This window comes from Sphaerodactylus townsendi, linkage group LG11, assembly GCF_021028975.2.
Source record: "Sphaerodactylus townsendi isolate TG3544 linkage group LG11, MPM_Stown_v2.3, whole genome shotgun sequence".
NCBI lineage: Eukaryota > Metazoa > Chordata > Lepidosauria > Squamata > Sphaerodactylidae > Sphaerodactylus > Sphaerodactylus townsendi.
Window position 1 is genome coordinate 54,528,850 of NC_059435.1, and position 18,258 is coordinate 54,547,107.

Consider the following 18,258-nt stretch of genomic DNA (forward strand, 5'->3'; position numbering starts at 1 on the left):
GGTTAGCAGAAGATAGCAAGAGAGAGCCACCTGGCTTCCTGCCCCACAAGATAATGGATGTAATTCTAGTCTCATGGGACAAAGGTACCAGGGGAAGCCTAGCTGTCTACACAGCATGTGAAGCCATAAAGTAAAGATCAAGGAAAGATGGCACAGATGGCAGTGGTTACATATGGCAGACTGGTTACATATATCTTTCTAGCAGCATTGATGTGTTGTTTTAAGCAGTTACATTGAATTGGAAACGTATCTCAATCACATAGATAACATCCCCTTGATAACATCCTCCTGACAGTAATGTTGCATAGTGGCTGGGCAAACAACAACCAGGTTCAAATGCCCACTTTCCTGTGGAAGCTTCCTGGTTGACCTTGGGACAACCTGTCTGTCTAACCTATCTCAAAAGGTTGTTTTGTGAGGAGGTGAAGAAGAGGAGAAGAATTTGATAAACTAGGGCTGATTCCACATGGGCCAAAAACAGTGGTGTGAAAACAGTATAAACCCTTTTGCACCGTTTTAAACCCTTTAACACCATTTTCACACCATTGTTTTTGGGTTTATACTGTTTTCACACCGTTTGCACACTGCTGTTTTTGGCCCATGCAGAATGAGCCTAGGGCTGACAGCTCTGGGTTGGCAAATATCTGGAGATTTGGGACGTGGAGCCTGTGGACTGCAGGATTTGGGGAGAGGAAGAGAGAGACCTCTGTAGGATGGATGCCATAGAACTCATCTTTCAAACAATCATTTGCTCCAAAGGAACTGATCTTCATTGTCTAGAGATCAATTAAAATGGTGAGAGATCTTCAGGTTTCATCTGGAGGTTTGCAACCCTTATGATAAACCCAGTTTACTGGTGACAGTTCTCACATAAGGTTGAGGCAATTTGCCCCTCAGAATTTGGTGAGCTTGGGAGAGCCCTGAAAAAAGCTGTGGCACTCAGTACTGTTGAGTACTGCCACACTCACTAAAAGCCCTGCATAGATCATGTTGTGTCCCAATTAGAGAAAAGTGGGATGTACATTTTAAATAATAGAGCTGAACTGAAAGATAGAAATTATCATCAACGCTTTTATCATTTGTGAAAAGTGCCCCCTTCAAAGATTATATGTATGATATGAACAGGAACTAAACTATTCATTCAGAGTGAGGACGAGAAAATCACAGTAACAAAGAAAATGATGAAAAATGGGAGCATGAAAGCAGGCAACACAATCAATTGATCACAATCTCAATTTCTAAAGGTCATCTGAAATAAATATTTATTATCAATTTATAGAAGCCTAGCAAATGAATTGTCCCAAGGGAGGAAATTTCAAAGTGCCAGAGCAGCTGTAGAGAAATTCCAGCTCATTGTAGAGGTCAATATTGCCTCTGATAAGTTGACAACAAAAGTAGAACTTCCCCCTGCTGATGCTTCTTAACGCTATGATGCCAACTCAAATCTCATCAGAGCTTGAATTAGGGACTCTTCAGGCCAATATTTGTACTATAAAACAAACCAAATATAAAACAATTAATAAATATTCTCAAGCCTTACAAGTCTTTGTGACTTTCAGATAATCAAGGTAAGAACAAAGCATGACTTACATAAATAATGTGCTCAATCATCATTTGAAAAAAGATTTACTAATCCCTCCAGGTACCTGTTGTTGCCTAGTTAAGCAGCAGAAGAAAATGGGGAAAAGTGTTATTGTGGTGATGCTGCAATGTCACTACTGGTCATATAACTGGAAGTGATATCACTGTGACTCTCTAGCAACCCCCCCAAAACTCTATGGTTTTATCCATCCCCATTGTGTGTTCTATTACAGTTCAAGGACACCAGCATGACTGTACTTCTGCTTCAGGGTTAACTGGCTAGGCAAGCTGCTTTGAAAACCTGATAGGCTTCCTGTTCATTTCTTTGTTTATTTTGAATAAAGATACACCTCATTCATGTCATCAGTTTATGCATACCAGTTGTAGGCTGACCTACAAATGTATACTGCTACAAAACATGCAAAACAGACTGATACAGAATATTTATTCACAAAAAAAGACGTGGGCAAATTAAGAATTTTCAGTGCTACCAACAAATATAAAAGGTCCATTTTCCATAAAATGAAAGTAGGACTGTAAATACTTATTAATTCTACTATTCAAATACCAGTTGGAATAAATAATTAACATATGCATATAAACTAAGATTCTGTATAGAATTAATAACATAAGAGCCATTCCATTTCATATTATAAACCTATTTTTCATTTTCTTTCCATTTCTTCTTTCCATTTCCTTGTCCAGTTTGTTCCAAATCACAGGGTACTGGTGAAGCAAGTGGTTCTTTCACATTCTACCTAGAAGAAGCTTTGAAAAGTAAAATGACTTTTCTCTTTCAAACAGAATTACATCATGACTTAATCTAAGAAGGTGATTCCATTTGCCGTTGGCATTAATATTAAATATATCCTGGGCTTCTTTCTGACATTGGCAGATTGCTGCTAGCACAGCTATTACTATTAAATAGTCCCAAATCTTCCTCCTGCTATCACATAAATTCCTTGCCTTTTCTCTTCCACTTCACAGCTTCTAATGGCTTGCCAAAAGATGGATTCATTATTTAGGTTTTGAAATGTGATAACAATTTAAAGTAGCTGTGAAGATTTAATTTAGGGTTAGATATTAGTTCTCCAAAAGGAAATGGCAGCTTTGGGTGATGGACTCTAGGACATAGGTGTCAAACTTGCGGCCCTCCAGATGTTATGGACTACAGTTCCCATCATCCCCTGCCAGCATGATGCTCCCCCTCTTCCCAAATGCTTCCCTGATGAGCTCCCTCCTCTTCCCAAATGCCACCCTTCCCAGGCTCTATACCGCCCCCCCCACGTACCTCATGCCCCACAATGTCCAGGAATTCAAAGTCATTCACGGCCTTGGACCTGCATACCTGCGAGACCGCCTCTCCCCGTTAGGCCCCTCCGTTCATCGGAGGAGGACCTCTTGGTGATCCCTGGCCCTAAAGCTACCAGGCTGGCCTCTACAAGGGCCTGGGCTTTTACAGCCCTGGCCTCCACCTGGGGGAACAGGCTTCCAAGGGAGACCAGGGCCCTGCAGGACTCGCAGAGTTTCCGCAGGGCCTGTAAGACGGACCTGTTCCACCAGGCATTTGGCCAGCCTGGTTAAATACATCGCTGCCATTTCATCTGGCCTCCCGTGGGCATAAAGGTGGGGTGGGGGAGGGATGAAATGCTATCTGACGCTATATGGTTCCTGGTTTTATTATTGCTAATTAGTCGTTCTATGTTATGTTTTTAAGCTGTTTTTTTAATATTCTTTATTAGAAAGACTTTATTAGAAAAACTTTTGCATATCTAGTAGCTTCTTCTGTAATTAACATATTTAGTTGATCTTTTATTATTTTCATTTTATTTATTAACTTCTTATTGCCGCTTTTGTTTATAAGTTCTTTTTCTAATTTTTCCAATGTTATTTCTAATGATACCTTCTTTTCTTTTCTTTCTCTATTTAAGGTTTTTTCCTCTTTCTTTATGACACCCCTCGCAAATGACACCCCTCGCAAATGGTTTTTAAGCTGTTTTTATTACTGTTGTCCACCGCCCTGAGCCCCTAGGGGGAGGGCAGTTTAGAAATTCAATAAATACATAAATACATAAATTTCCTATATCCCAATCCAGATTTGGCAATTGTATTGTATTGTCATTAACAGCTTCCAATTGAACATGTTATTCAATGGGCCTGAAATCCCCCTCCCCACTTGAATTACTGGTTTCTTTTTTAAACTTCTTGAACATCTAGGTACCCAATTAGCATTAAAGAAGAAAGTTGTTGTGTGACTTTTAAAAGCAATTTTTAAAACAGCTGTTAATCTACAATCTTTTGAAGGGCCCTTTTATCACACTCTGAACCAGAGACAGGCTGGGGTGTTAAAACAGCTCCGAACCAAGCCCAGCCATGCGAACGGCTCAAAGGTGACGGGTTCATTTATCCCGCCTGCAACCCGCTTTACATTTGCTGTGCAGAAGGGGCCTTTGTGTTCTCCGCTGTGGGAACACAAAAAACCAGAACAGACCTTTTAAAAACATCTGCAGGAAGATTTATTTCTGCTGTGCAGAAAGGTTTTATGCTGTCGAACTGTTCCAGGTCTTTCCAGCCATAACTTCAGTGGCAATGCCTCATGTCAGTCCTGTCCATACTGCCAATTCAGCCTCCAAACAAAGACTTTTCTAACGTTATATTTAAAATTCAGGGTCTGAAAAGAAACCTTTAAATTTCCCCAGGCATTCTTACGTTAAATTGGTACTTGCTGTTGCCTCTATTGTAGTGGGGGGAGGGAGTGATTCCTGATTTTACTTTTGATAAGCTGTATGTTCCATTGAGTGCCCTTTAAGCAAATATGTCATTGAAGAGATATGTACTTAATAAAAAGCACAAGCCGCTTTTATTGAGCTATAAGCGAGTCTGTTTATATTGCTTTGTGCTTGTGGTGATGATACATCTGATTGATTAAGATGTGATTGATGGTGTTGGATGTTCCAATCCTTCTGACAAAAGGCTGCCAACCTGTTTGCAGTCCACAATCTTACAATCTCACACAAGCCAGAGCTTGAGAAAGAGAAAAGTATCACATCTGCCAGCTGCACCATCTTCTTGAGGATCCCTCCTTCTGTTCAGGTACTTTTAAAGCTTAGGCATAGCCAGAGGATCTTGGCCCTTTAGCTCTTACCCATGGCTCTCAGCAGCATTCTTCAGAGCAGCCAGCATATAACCCACCTCAAGAAGTACTCTGCTGTGTGCTGCTGTTGTGTTGTTTATTAGTTATGTATAGCCTCCTCTTTTGGTTGAAAGTTCCTTCAGCATATAACCCACCTCAAGAAAGTGGGTGGTGATGTAGAGTGCCATCAAGTCATAGGTGACTTATGGTAACTTTGTGGTGTTTTCAAGGCAAGAGTCATTCAAAGGTGGATTGCCATTGCCTGCCTCTGCCCTAGGCCTTCCTTAGTGATCTCCAGGGCCATATTAACTCATGGCTGGGCCCCTAGGCTTTCAGACATTGGGAAGCAGAGCTTACGCTTATGTCATCATTTACACTTCCAGTATTTACAAGGACATCGATACCGAGTTGAAATAAAGTCTGCTGACCTTTTTTTCTCACAGCTCAATTATTCTTCCTTTCCTTTCCTTTTGAAATCCTGATTTGTGGTTGCACATGTTGGCTGCCATTTGTTCTTTTAAAAAATTTATAAGTAATAACCGTTTAGGCTGGTCCCAGCGGCTCATGGGAACATTTGAGCACATGCAATCAAGGTCAAAACTAGACTGTATTGCTCATGGAGGTGTAACAAGGGAGAAGGCAGCATGACGACACAACCCAGGTGCTAGCGCACTATTGGCCTGCTGACTCCCTCACTGTTAACTCAAAACAAAACCTCAGCTGACTATGAACGTACCTTGCAACTTTTCAGTGTTTTAGCTTAATGTTCAGGATAGCAGTATGAAAAGGGATCATAGGGATTTTATAACATTCTACAGCTAAGTGGGGAAGTTTACAACAATAAACAGAGTCACTCATCCCAGTGGGGCCCCAGGCTTCAGCCTAGTCAGCCTTATGAATAATATGGCCCTGATGATCTCCCAACCAAATACTAACTCAGGCCAATTCTGCTTAGCTTCCAAAAATTGACAGGATTGGGCTAGCCTGGGCCATCTAGTTCAGGGCAAAACATTACAAATATTTAGAGACTATTTTCTTTTGCTTGGCTAATTTAGTCACTAATAGCTGCCCTTGTTAAAAAATTAATTATGCAGTGTTTTTCTTCTAAATTTTCTTCCCTTTCAAACTGGGCGATCACTTGTGATTCCTTAGACTGGAAGTGGAAGTTGATGATTTATGTTTCTACATCTGTCCTCATGTGGCTGAAGGTAACATCAACTGGATACAGTTAGAATGTTAAAAAAAACAATTTAACAGAGTATCCTTTTATCAGTACCCAAGGTATTAAATCTATAACTTCTAGAGCAGAAGTGTGTCAAAACCATACATTTCCTGTGGCAATTCAGAAGATGGAAGGCAATAATGTCAGTTTGAACTTGAGTTGTCTGATTGTGTTCCAACTTATCAAAAACTGAATGTTTCACCTTGCAGAGCTCAACATTTCAAACTCATGTTTTGTATTTCACCTTATTCAGATTCAAAAGTGCAATATCCTTATTAAAACTCTTGCAAAAACTAACAAATCCTTATTAAATCCTTATTAAAACTCTTGCAAAAACAACAAATCCTTATTAAAACTCTTGCAAAAACTAGAGTTAGTGGCCAGGGTATGACTGTAGAACAGAATGGAACAAAACAGTATTTTCTTGCCAAATACCAGTGAGGACATTCTCATTTTTCTTAGACAAAAGACTGTCTTGTCAGGGATTTGTCTTCAATCTACAGGAAATGCAGATGAGGTAGAATGTTATTCTCTCTCTCTCTCTCTCTCTCTCTCTCTCTCTCTCTCTCTCTCTCTCTCACACACACACACACACACACACACACACACACAAATTGCCAATGGACTTAGTGCGATTGTAACTAAGAAAATTAATCTGATTATAAAGAAATTGTGAGTCTAATTAACATTATATCATGTCATTAGAAATATTTTAGATTCCTTTGGGGGTTCATATGGTTGTCAAAACTCCCTTATATTCCAAGTTATCTGCAATGCTTCGTTTCATGCAGAGCTTAGTTGGAAATCAGGTTCACTAAGGGCCTGCCCATAACCTCCTGTGATTGTCAGCTCTGATCTCTGGAGCATGTAAAATAAAAATAGATTCCCTTTGAGCATGTTCTTACCGCATACCCTTGTCTATCAGGCTACGACTACCAATGATGAACAACTTGCATTGTGAAGACTGAGGGCTTCCTAGTCCATTTGGACCAGCTTGTCATTTCTACCAACAGCCTTTGAAAACCTCACAAGCAAGCATGATGCAACAGCTCTCCCTTTTTGTCTGTCTAGCACAGGGGTAGGGAACCTGCGGCTCTCCAGATGTTCAGGAACTACAATTCCCATCAGCCTCTGTCAGCATGGCCAATTGGCCATGCCTGAGTATGGCTGAAAGCTGATCTGGAATAGCCTGATTTGTCCCTGGCATAAGTTCCTAACTAGTCTAACATTGGTAATGCACCGAAATTTGTAACCTCTGGACACAGAGCAGGTTCTATTTAACTGGCACATTAAATCACTGCTGATAGATCTATTCCCCCTGAAGTCACATAATCCTTTTACTCAACCATCTAAACTAGTGTGGGCACCATAGGGATGCCAGCTTCCAGGTGGGACTCGGGGATCCCCAAAATTACAGCTCATCTTGAGACTATAGAGATCAGTTCCCTGTGAAAAAATGGAGGGTGGAATCTATTGCATTGTATTCCATTGAGATCCCTGCCTCCCCAGGCTCCATTCCCAAATTTCCAGAAGTTTCATGACCTGGATCTGGCCACCCTATCCCCCTCCAATGGCCAGGGAGGACCTGGCAGTCTTAAAACACTACCTCTTATGGAATAGGTGTCAAACTCGCGGCCCTCCAGATGTTATGGACTACAGTTCCCATCATCCCCTGCCAGCATGCTATAGTCTGTAGTCCATAACATCTGGAGGGCCGCGAGTTTGACACCTGTGTCTTATGGTAACAAACTCCAAAAATGGTATGTAGACTGGGCACTGAAACTAGCAGGGACAGCGAAAGTGTTGTATAAATGCAGATGGAAACCAACCGTTAAACCATGAACAATTTTTTTTAGGTACTAAGGAAGGACAGCTGTGGAATTAACACATTTTCACCTTTGTTGTATAGACCAGGGGTGTCCAACTCTGGCCCTCCAGAGGCTGATGGGAATCATTGTCCATGAACATTTGGAGGGTCAGAGTTGGACACCCTGGTGTAGACTGTCATTCCTTTTATTCCCCAAAACAGAAAAAAAACCCTCACTAAATAGAAAAATAGCGCACAAAGAGAGAGGGTATGCAATGCGTTATTAGAATTAAGGTGCTTTAGGCTGAATATGTCAGCTGTCTTGAAAATCTGAAAAATAAAGCTTTAAAAAGCCATTTCAGTTTGGCCCACCCATTTGCAGAACATAAGCTTAACAGTAATATTTCAGTGCTTCCATTTAACCTTTTTCTGCCTGTGACAACAGCTGTCAGCTCTGCCTTGACAGGGTGCTGTGATTCTAGTCTTCAGTTCTGAGGGAGTAAATGAAGGGCCTACCATTAAAATCCATTTCTCAGTGCAAACTGCTGCCAGCTTCACAAGCTGTCTCTGCAATTAAGAATATGTAAGGCGATCCCCTGCTGAGATGAGTACAGTAGCAATGAGTTGGATCCTAAGCCAGCAAATAATTTTCGTCTTGCAGGGCTTGGCAAGAGACACAGGCAGATAGCGAAGCCACAGCAACCCAGAGGCTGTGTAGACCTATGTCAGACCTATTCCAAGTCTCCAGTTGCTTCAGTGATATTTTGAACAACTTCCCTGAATTTCAGATTTCATTTAAATAATAATAAGGTCCTCTTATAAAGAAAAATGTCAGGCACAGCTGTTTTGTCCAGTTGCTCTATAAGAAACAAACCTGGTCTAGTCCTGTATCATACCACACTGTTTGGAAAACTTGAAGAGAAGTAAATTTCAGAAGGAGCGAAGCACTGATTTCCACCAACTGGTGCCTCTTCCTGCAGATCAGTAAGCTCCATCTTGAAATTGTGGTGAGTAGACTTTCAGGATCAGCGCAGGGAGCAAAATGGGGGTTTTCACTGGGAAGGGAAATCAGTAGAAATCACCACCGAATCCTAGGGTTGCCATGGGGCCAGGAGATCTCCCTGAATTTTACCAGATCTCCAGATGACAGAAATCGTAGCCTACAAAAAATGACTGTTTTGGAATGTGGACTCTATGGTATTAGCTGAAGTCCCTCACCTCCTCAAATCTTCAGGAGCTTCTTAACCCACAGTTGGTAGCCCTATCACAAGAACTCTTCTTAAACATGCTGAGTGGCTTGGCCAAATAAGAAATAGCAGAAAAGAAGGAAAAAATGAAACGGTGCAGAAAAAATTAGACCAAAGTTAAGCTGGAACCCCACTGTCCTTCATGCCAACTTCATTTCCAGCTCCGAACATGCTCAGATTATGAATGACAGTGGGCAGAATAAATCAATTGAACACTTTTTTGTGTTTTCCTCTTTTTCCAAATTTTTGTTTAAGTCAGTCGAGAAGATGACCTTGAAAGACAAGAAAAGCTGAAATTAAAAATAATATTCCCATTCCAAGCAACATGACTTGGTTGCTAATTATGTTGTACTCATCAGGAACAATTTATATTCATATTTATTTCAATTAAATTTAAATACAAAATGAATCTTAGTTTGCCTGCTGTTGTTATGTCTTAAATCTCTCTGGCAAAGAAGCCTTTTGGGGAATAAGGATTATATACAGCCTTTCAATGTTTTGACAGCAGTTAATCTAGAGTGTGATTTTTTTTCGTGTTCAAAAGCAAAATGTGTTAAAACAAACTTTGCAGCTCAAAAAAGTTTCCTAGTGTTTTTTTGTCCGGGGGGGTGGGGTGGGGAGTGAGTGAGTTTTCGTCCAGATCCCAACATTAGTACATGGGGAAAACTTTTTCAGTGAGGTTGTTTAGGAAACTTTCTCAGGTCACTATCTGATAGCTACAATCAGACAGTACAACACTTGGAGATATGCTTGACAGTAGTTTTAAAGAAACTGTATGTTTTTGCTCAGCTGTTGATTTTTTAAAAAAGAAAAACCAGTGATCAGCTAGTTATTTAGTGTATCCCACTTTCCCTTTTTTTCTAAAAACGAAATGGCTTACATGAAATTCCCACAGATCTTCAGCCTACACCCTTAACCAGATGCACATTTTCCCCCTTTGTAGTCAGTATTTTTGATGATAGATTTCTTCTGGGAATTTTGTTATCATTAAAGAGGCAGTCAAACCACAGCAGATACACAAAGTCTCATATTAGTTTATCCCATCCTAGGCTGAAATAAATGTTGGCTGGGCTATTTGAAGATATTCACCTTGGAAGAGACTTGAGGGAGAAAAAGCAAAAACAAGTATTTTGTACTTAGTAACTGGGTCACCTATGCTCAGGAACAGCAAAACCAAAGGAATATTTCTCCAGTCTTAACTCTCTAAAGATTTACTAAGTTACTGCTCATTTTAGCAGTAATAATATACATTGGCTCAGCCATGGGGATGACTTGAGTGATTCAAGCTTGCCTTCATATTATTCTTCAGAGTTTCCTTCCCATAAATTTGTGTGAGCAAACCTAAAGCAAATTAGACCTGTCATTCACTATTGTGATTTCTAAGCATTTCCTTCCATTAAAAGCTACTTGTGTTTTGTAACCTTTATTGATGCAAGCAAAATGTATTAAAATACACATAATTCTAGATCAGACATTAACACATTAAAAGCTAGCTATGACAAGACATAATGGAAATCTTTCCAATCCAGCAGAAAGAAGAGCTAGGCACCCTATTATAAAGTCCTCAACCCACTACTTTTCTTCTGCCCTTTTCTTAATGTGCACTATGAATGAAAGGCATTAAGGAAAGTAATTACCAAAACATGTCAAAAGGAGTCTCTGAATTATTATCCAAAGAGATGTTATTGATAGACAAGGACCAAAGAGCATCATTTTAAATTGTTCTATCTGAAGATTAATTTGCTGTAGGCAGCTTAAATGATTAAAGCAAGCAGGCCCAGAATAGCTGTAAATGGGATGACTGAAATGTAAGAGAAGAGACACAGTGGCCTTATATTTCAGAAAACAATCGTATGTTTCTTCTTCTCAAGTTTCAAGGATATTCCCTTGGAAATGTGGCTGAACTAGCTAGCAACCCAGATAAGAAGAAAGTTTAGATAGTAGCCTGGGAAGGTTAATATGGAGTGGATGGTGAACTTTAGAAGAATATTCTCAGCATGTATCACTATTGCTCACTGATTTGTATAGAAGGGCTGGCCCCCAGAGACTGGGTGAGCCCTTGCCCTTTTGCTTGCTGAAGCTCCCTTTATTTGGAAAATATGCTGGTCCTGCTTTGAGAGTCTTGGCTGTTGTGCTTTTTGGGACAGGGACACAAGACACACAACCTATTTGGTCAACATTATGGATTGTGTTTCTGAGTAGTTTAGCTCCAAGCTTGGTAAAGGCAGCTTCCTCACAATGAGGATTTGTTGTGTTACTTTTATTCGCACTGAGAATGAGGAGGCACCCACACTGGCCCCAGAGTTTCAACACACGTTGCCTCAGCATTTTCTGCTATCTTTTTCTCCCTGACTTTTCTTTCCCAAGTGTGGCCTGCCACAACTCTGCATTTGCCATCAAGGATGTGGTTTTTGCAGTTGCCATGGCAACTTACCACCCCACCCCTTTTTCTTTAATGTTGCTAAAATGGTTCAATTACAGTTTGAATTGGATGTGACAGTAAACCGCTACAGCGCTATGGCAATTGCTCACCTCAAAAAGGTCTCCAGTGACAGAGCAGGAAAAAATGCTAGTAAAATGGAACCGAGAAGGGGCTCATGATGACACAATGGGAAGGGCACTTTGGGAGCTGTTGAGCATGCAAGTGAACTATTTTGGCTACTTTATATGCTGTGAATGACAGCTAGAAGTGTGCTTGCTGTTTTCCATGTTCGCTGCATTCACACTGGATGATTTGCTTGATTGCCAATGGACCAGGAAATCAGCTTCTTTGAGTTTTATGATTTCAAGCCTACACTACATGAGCTGTCAAGCATACAAATGAACTGTGTCTTGTCACCTGATATGAGCTAAAAGTAGGGCTCTGAAAATGGCTAATTTGTATTGGACTGGAAGTCATTGTTTCTTCTCAGTTACAATTTAGCTGTACCAATGCTGTACATGATACTATGTGTATTTTATACCTTTTTTGCACTGTTCATTATTGCACTTTAATAAAAAATTTGCACTAGGGCCTAGCTCAGTGATGGCGAACCTATGGCACGGGCGCCAGAGGTGGCACTCGGGGCCCTCTCTGTGGGCATGCACACACAGAGTTCGTCATGTGGGGGGTGGAAATCACCCCCCACACACACACACACATCTAGGCTGGCCTGGATGATGCATGCATCGCAGTGAGTAGGAAGGACTTGGCTGGTGGGCCTGGTTCCTGTGCTCTGGGTGGCTGCTGCCCGGGGTGTGTGTGCGCAGAGGAGGCAGAGATGCTAGAGAGGCAAAGAGCGGTGCGCGCGGGACTTGCTGGAGGCTACAGCAGGCTGGCCCCTGCTTGAGCAGGTAGGGTGGAGGAAGAGGGAGCCAACCGTTTTTTTCTAAACTAAAACCTCAGCATTCAGGTTAAATTGCGGGGTTGGCACTTTGCAATAAATAAGTGGGATTTGGGTTGCAATTTGGGCACTAGGTCTCAAAAAGGTTCGCCATCACTGGCCTAGCTCCTTCTGATATTAAGCACCCAGGGTACAGTAGCATTTCCTGTTTCCAGTAGTTTATTACACTGTACATATTTTTTTTTGTTTGGATTTCCTACCCATTTTCTAAAAAAAATTTGGTGGGCACCAGGTTACCACAGTTATCATGTTGGGGCTGTAGACCATCTAATCCAATACTCTGTTTAGTGCAGCAAATCAAAAGCTAGTGCATTCCCAACTGATGGCTGTCCAGAATGTGCTCAAGGATCTCCAGTATGAGATGAAGCCCACTCACCCCATCTCTGAGTATCTAGTTCAGTTTATTACCATTTTCTCCTGGTGGTCAATTGAAACCTATCCTTCTCCAACATGAGCCCATTAGGTTTAGTCCTGCCCTTGGATCATGCTTCTTCTCAGTTTTCTACTCATAAGAAATACTGGAAGGAGAAGGAATAACAGGTAACCAATGTAGGCTTTGGTTGTGTGCTGCAGATTGATTTAAGTCACATGTTTTGCAGCTTGTACCATTGATCAATCAGCCCAGTGATATCAGCCCTTCGGGGATCGGGCGGTATAAAAGCCGAATAAATAAATAAATAAATAAATAAAAATAAAACTTCCTGCATATTCTGCAGAGCCAAATTTCAAGGCCAGTGATGCCTCACCAGTCTGCTTTAATTAAATTTCCAAGACTATTCATATTTCCCTTTCATTGCACAATGGGTATGCTTGAAGCATATTCAGAATGAATGTTTCTTCCCAATATCCTATTTTTTTTCCAAAACTGCCTCAATGGGAACTTTAATTTGATGCAGCATATTACTTGTGATGCAGCTGTAGCATTACAGAGCAGGGACTGGAGAAACCGGGAAAAAGGAGCTTTCCAGATGCCTCCCATAACTGTTTGCTGACCACATCCTAAAATATTATTGCTGTGCTAAATCTTGCTGTGAATGTTCAAATTTTAATTATGAAGCAGGTTGCTTTTATAAAATTCCAACTCCAGATGAATTTGCAGAGAGCTCTGGGGATCTCCTTTCTTTCTTTCTTTCTTTCTTTCTTTCTTTCTTTCTTTCTTTCTTTCTTTCTTTCTTTCTTTCTTTCTTTCTTTCTTTCTTTCTTTCTTTCTTTCTTTCTTTCCAGAAACAACAAGGCATCCAAATGCATTATTTTTAAAATCCATATTTCATTGGTGGATTCTGCACAGCGTAATTATAAAGAATTGCAGTGATTATAAATGAACCCATTTTCCCTTTTTCTGTTGGCATGTGTGAGCTCATGAAAACAATCCAGGTTGTTTTGACCCCTTCACACGAAAATGTGTCTTAAAAATTCTACAACGCATGCATAGCTTCGAAAGCATACAGAAACAAATCCTCGTAGCCATGCTGATTTCCTGCAATCCACTTCATAAACACTCAGTCTAGGCTACAATTGAGTGCATCTGTGTAGCTTTGCATTTTCAACACACACAATTTTTGAAAAAGATAGAAAAGGGGACTTTAATGCAATGTCCAGGCAATAATGAACGTGTTACTGTAGATCTATGAAGAAAATGGTGGGCATAATCCCTGCCACAAGAAGAAAATGTGCTTGGGGGACTTTGTAAACTGGCGGGCAGTCAAAGAATCAGCCTACAACTTGCTGGATGAACTGCACAAAATGGTGGATGGGCAGAAACATCCTGAAATGGTGAACAGTGGCAGAAACGAAAGTAGATGTGTAGAAAGGGGGAGAAGGGCATTGACCGGTGGTAGGAAAAATAAAGCATCTCTTGCTTGTTGTGTTTGTGTGGGAGCATCTTCTACAGTGATGAAGGGAGGGGGGAATTGCACCTGGGGCATGAACTGCCTGCGTGCGCCCTCCCCGCCCTGCCTCCGTATAGAAGGAGTTTCCAATATGGTACCCACCAACATCTTTTCCTGGTGCTGGTCAAGTGTTTTTAGAAAGTGGGTCTTACCTAGCAGCACTTTTGATTGGCTACTGGAGGTCAGATTGGATGTGCAGATTAAAACAATGTTATTTCGGTGACAGCTGCTACCAGCATTGGTATTATTCTCTCTCTCTCTCACTCCTATTTCTCACTATATATACATTCACAAATTACTACTCTTCTCCTTAGCAATTAGGCTTCCTAGATGTGTGCACTGCAACCTTCTGAGGTACCATTTTGGGGCTGGTTCCACCTCCCACAATGGCAATTTTGTGATTGTGCCCACCACCCTGTGTCAGAATTACAAAACTGCTCACAGGATGAAAAACCAGGTCTTGCTCTCCAATAAGCATTTTCCCCAGGCTACTGGGGAGCTTTTGATTTTTTTTTCAGCCAGTAATTGACATATTGATATGGATATATCAATTACAAATTTTAAAAACTCTTGAAAAAGTCTTTTGGTAGACGGGTGGGGAGAGAGACTTCTGCTAAGACTGGGAAAATGTGGGGAAACTGGCGATGTGTAAGCTCTGTTGCTACGATATAATATCATTGATGTGTGATGGATGTGTGGAAACATCTAGGCTGTAGAAAATATTTAACACCCACAACTCTTTTTCAAGTCCCACTAGCCACTTGATTTGGATACCTGATCCAGACAGACAGAAAACAATCTGAGTGAGAATTGACCCAGGGGCACTTTGAGTGACTAATTCTGAGCACCAATTTAAACATAATACCTCAAATGCAATACTTCACAGTGCCAGATCCTAAGATGTCAGTTCTGCATTAAGTTGATTAATATTATTATATGTAATAATAATGCCCCAGCTCCAGAAAAGGATTTTGTCTCCCTTAGCTTACATGAAAATGAATTTAAATAAGCCTGCTAAACTTCCCTCTCACAAGTGATTGACATTCTTCATAACAAGGCCTTATAATTTGTCCTGAGGCTAGTCCAGTGGTGGCGAACCTTTGGCACTCCAGATGTTATGGATTACAATTCCCATCAGCCCTTGCCAGCTTGGCCAATTGGGTTAGCTGGCAAGGGCTGATGGGAATTGTAGTCCATAACATCTGGAGTGCCAAAGGTTCATCACCACGGGGCTAGTCTAACAATACACAAAGAAGAATATGGTTTTTAAACCCCACTTGTCACTGCCTTTAAGGAGTCTCAAAGTGGCTTGCAATCACCTTCCCTCCCCCCCTCCCAACAGGCACCTTGTGAGGTAGGAAGCCCTGAGAGATTTCTGAAATGACTGTTCCTAGCCTAAGGTCACCCAGCAGGCTTCATGTGAAGAAGTGGGGAAACAAACCTCATTAATCAGTTTTAACCACTACTCCACACTGGCTCACTTCCTACACAGAGACATACACATAGTCAGAGACCTGTGATGTCTTATACCAGAACAGACTGCATGGAGCCACTGTGATGCAGTGGCTAGCTAGGGAGGCCCAAGTTCATATCCCTACTCAGCTACAGGGCTACTTGGTAATAGACCAAGCACTCATTCCTAACCTAATTTATAACAGGGCTGTTTTAATGTTAAAATGGAGGGCAAAGATAGTATGCTGGCCCCAGTTTCTTGGAAGGGAAAGATAAAAGGTAGTAGTTTGCCTGCTTAAGATATTTCAACCAAATAGGATGAGATTAACAATATGTTAATCACATATCATTATTCCCTAGCTGGTTTCTTTCTTTTGTTAATCTAAAGCAGCTGCTCAGCAGCATCCTCCAAAGGGAGATTGGCATGCGGGTGGGAGGGAGCAACTCCCCCACTAGTTTTCCAGAGATGCCCTGCCAGACTTCCACTGAAGATAGTCCTCTGGGTGATGGCGTTAGATAAAAATAGAAAATGTTAGAGTAATATTATTTTTAGATTAAAAATAGAAATAAAGCACATGCCTTTGTTTTGCAGAATGGTGAGCAAGCTAGAATCATGGACAGAACTACTTCAGACAGAATTAAGCAGGGAATCAGCAAGAACAGACACGGTGCTGGTTTCTCCGGTACATTGGTTCCACAAAGTACAATTACTTTATAGCTATTAGTTACAGTTTGGACTTTAACCTCTATAGTGTGTAAGCATCACTGCTTGGTCTCAAGGCCAAAGTACAATTAGCTCAACAAGGGCCATGACACTATAGGTCCTTATTGAGTAACTGCTTCAAGAATATCTCTAAAGTGTCCTTTTCATTTAATTTTAAGAAGAAGGGTTGGGTTGTTATGCCCCACTTTTCTCTACCAAAAAGAGTCTCAAAGCAGTTTATAATTGCCTTCCCTGCCCCTCTTCACAACAGACACCTTGTAAGGTAGGTGGAGTTGAGAGAGTTCTGAGAGAGCTATGACTAGCCCAAGGTCTCTTGTGGAGGAACGGGGAAACAAATCCAGTTCATCAGATTAGAATCCACCACTCATGTGGTTATTTATGTTGTCAGTCAGTTGCATGAGCAAATAATCCGTATCAATAATGATTCCATCAAATTAAAACCAAGAAATTTCTACACATTTTCATACAAAAAATTAAAATGCATAATGATCATTTAAAATATCTCCACAGAAAATCATCTAACAATCCAGTTGGCTAATGACCCATTGCATAGGCTTTGGTGTACAGGTCAACAGTGCTTACACAAGCATGCCTCATCTTTAGCTTAATGATGGTGGCAACAAACCTTAGCATTCAGAAAGTAACGAATTTATCCCCATCTGCCAGCAGTAGTACTAATTTATCTCGATCTGACCTTCCTGGGATATAGTTCTCATTAATATTGTTTTTCAGGCCACCTCACTTTTGTTGTTGTTGTTGTTGATTCTATTGATTCTATAACTACATACAATTTCTGTACAAATTATTTGCACAAATATTCTTCAACCATGTACGTGTTTTTATGGGAGAAATTTGGTGCAAGAAAATGAGTTTATGCCAAAAGGGTGGCATAACTCCATTCATGTCCTATGGAGGGCTCTCCAGGTGGCCAGGATTTTTTAAAATGTTTTGCAGCCTCCCTGCGTCACCTGAAAGCCCTCTGGACATGGAACAGTGGCAGAGGCATCCATGGCCGTTGCAGCTTCTAGGCTGGGCTGTTCCCTATGTCAGAGGGTTGTTGTGAAGGAAAAATTCAGAAGAGAAGATTTATGTAAGCCCCTTTTGAGTACACATGAAGTAAATAATTTTGCAAGATAAACAGCATCAAAATTGGGACAGCCAAATAGAACTTGATCAGTCAGACAAGCTTAAGAGCATTCAGACAAGTTAAGATTCACAGGACCATATCTGAAATCAACAACTCTTTCTTGCAGAAACAACCAAAATTAGAGTTGTTTTTGAGGATTTCTTTGCCATGAAAAATTATGCATTGACTTTTACTAAATCCAAACAAAATGCCCAGTTACAGGACATACTACTGTCTTTTACAGCACTATGTTAAGTGATTTGGGATCTCTGTATGGGAAATCATCACCAAACTGTAGATGTTAGAATACCATAGAAAATAAATCTGTGCCATTATATTGAACACAAAAGTTTAATTGTGGCCCTGTGTGTACTAACAAACAAGCAGATTCCATTAAATGAAACATGACAGCTTAGGCTACGCATCTGTACAATATTTCTGCCCTGGGATGATTTCCATAAATATCTCATTACAAGCAATGCAGGTTTTTGGGATCGCCAATTAAATTCAAATCCTTTTACATGAACGTGTTGATTATTTTCTGCATTTCTATATGATTGCAGCCAAAAAGAACAAATGAGTATGAACAAAATACAAGACAGTGGAACCTTTACCTGTCTTCAGGAGAAATTTATCAAAATATGACAACAATTCCTTGGATCTGCACTGAAACGTTTTTGGCCCTTCATACACG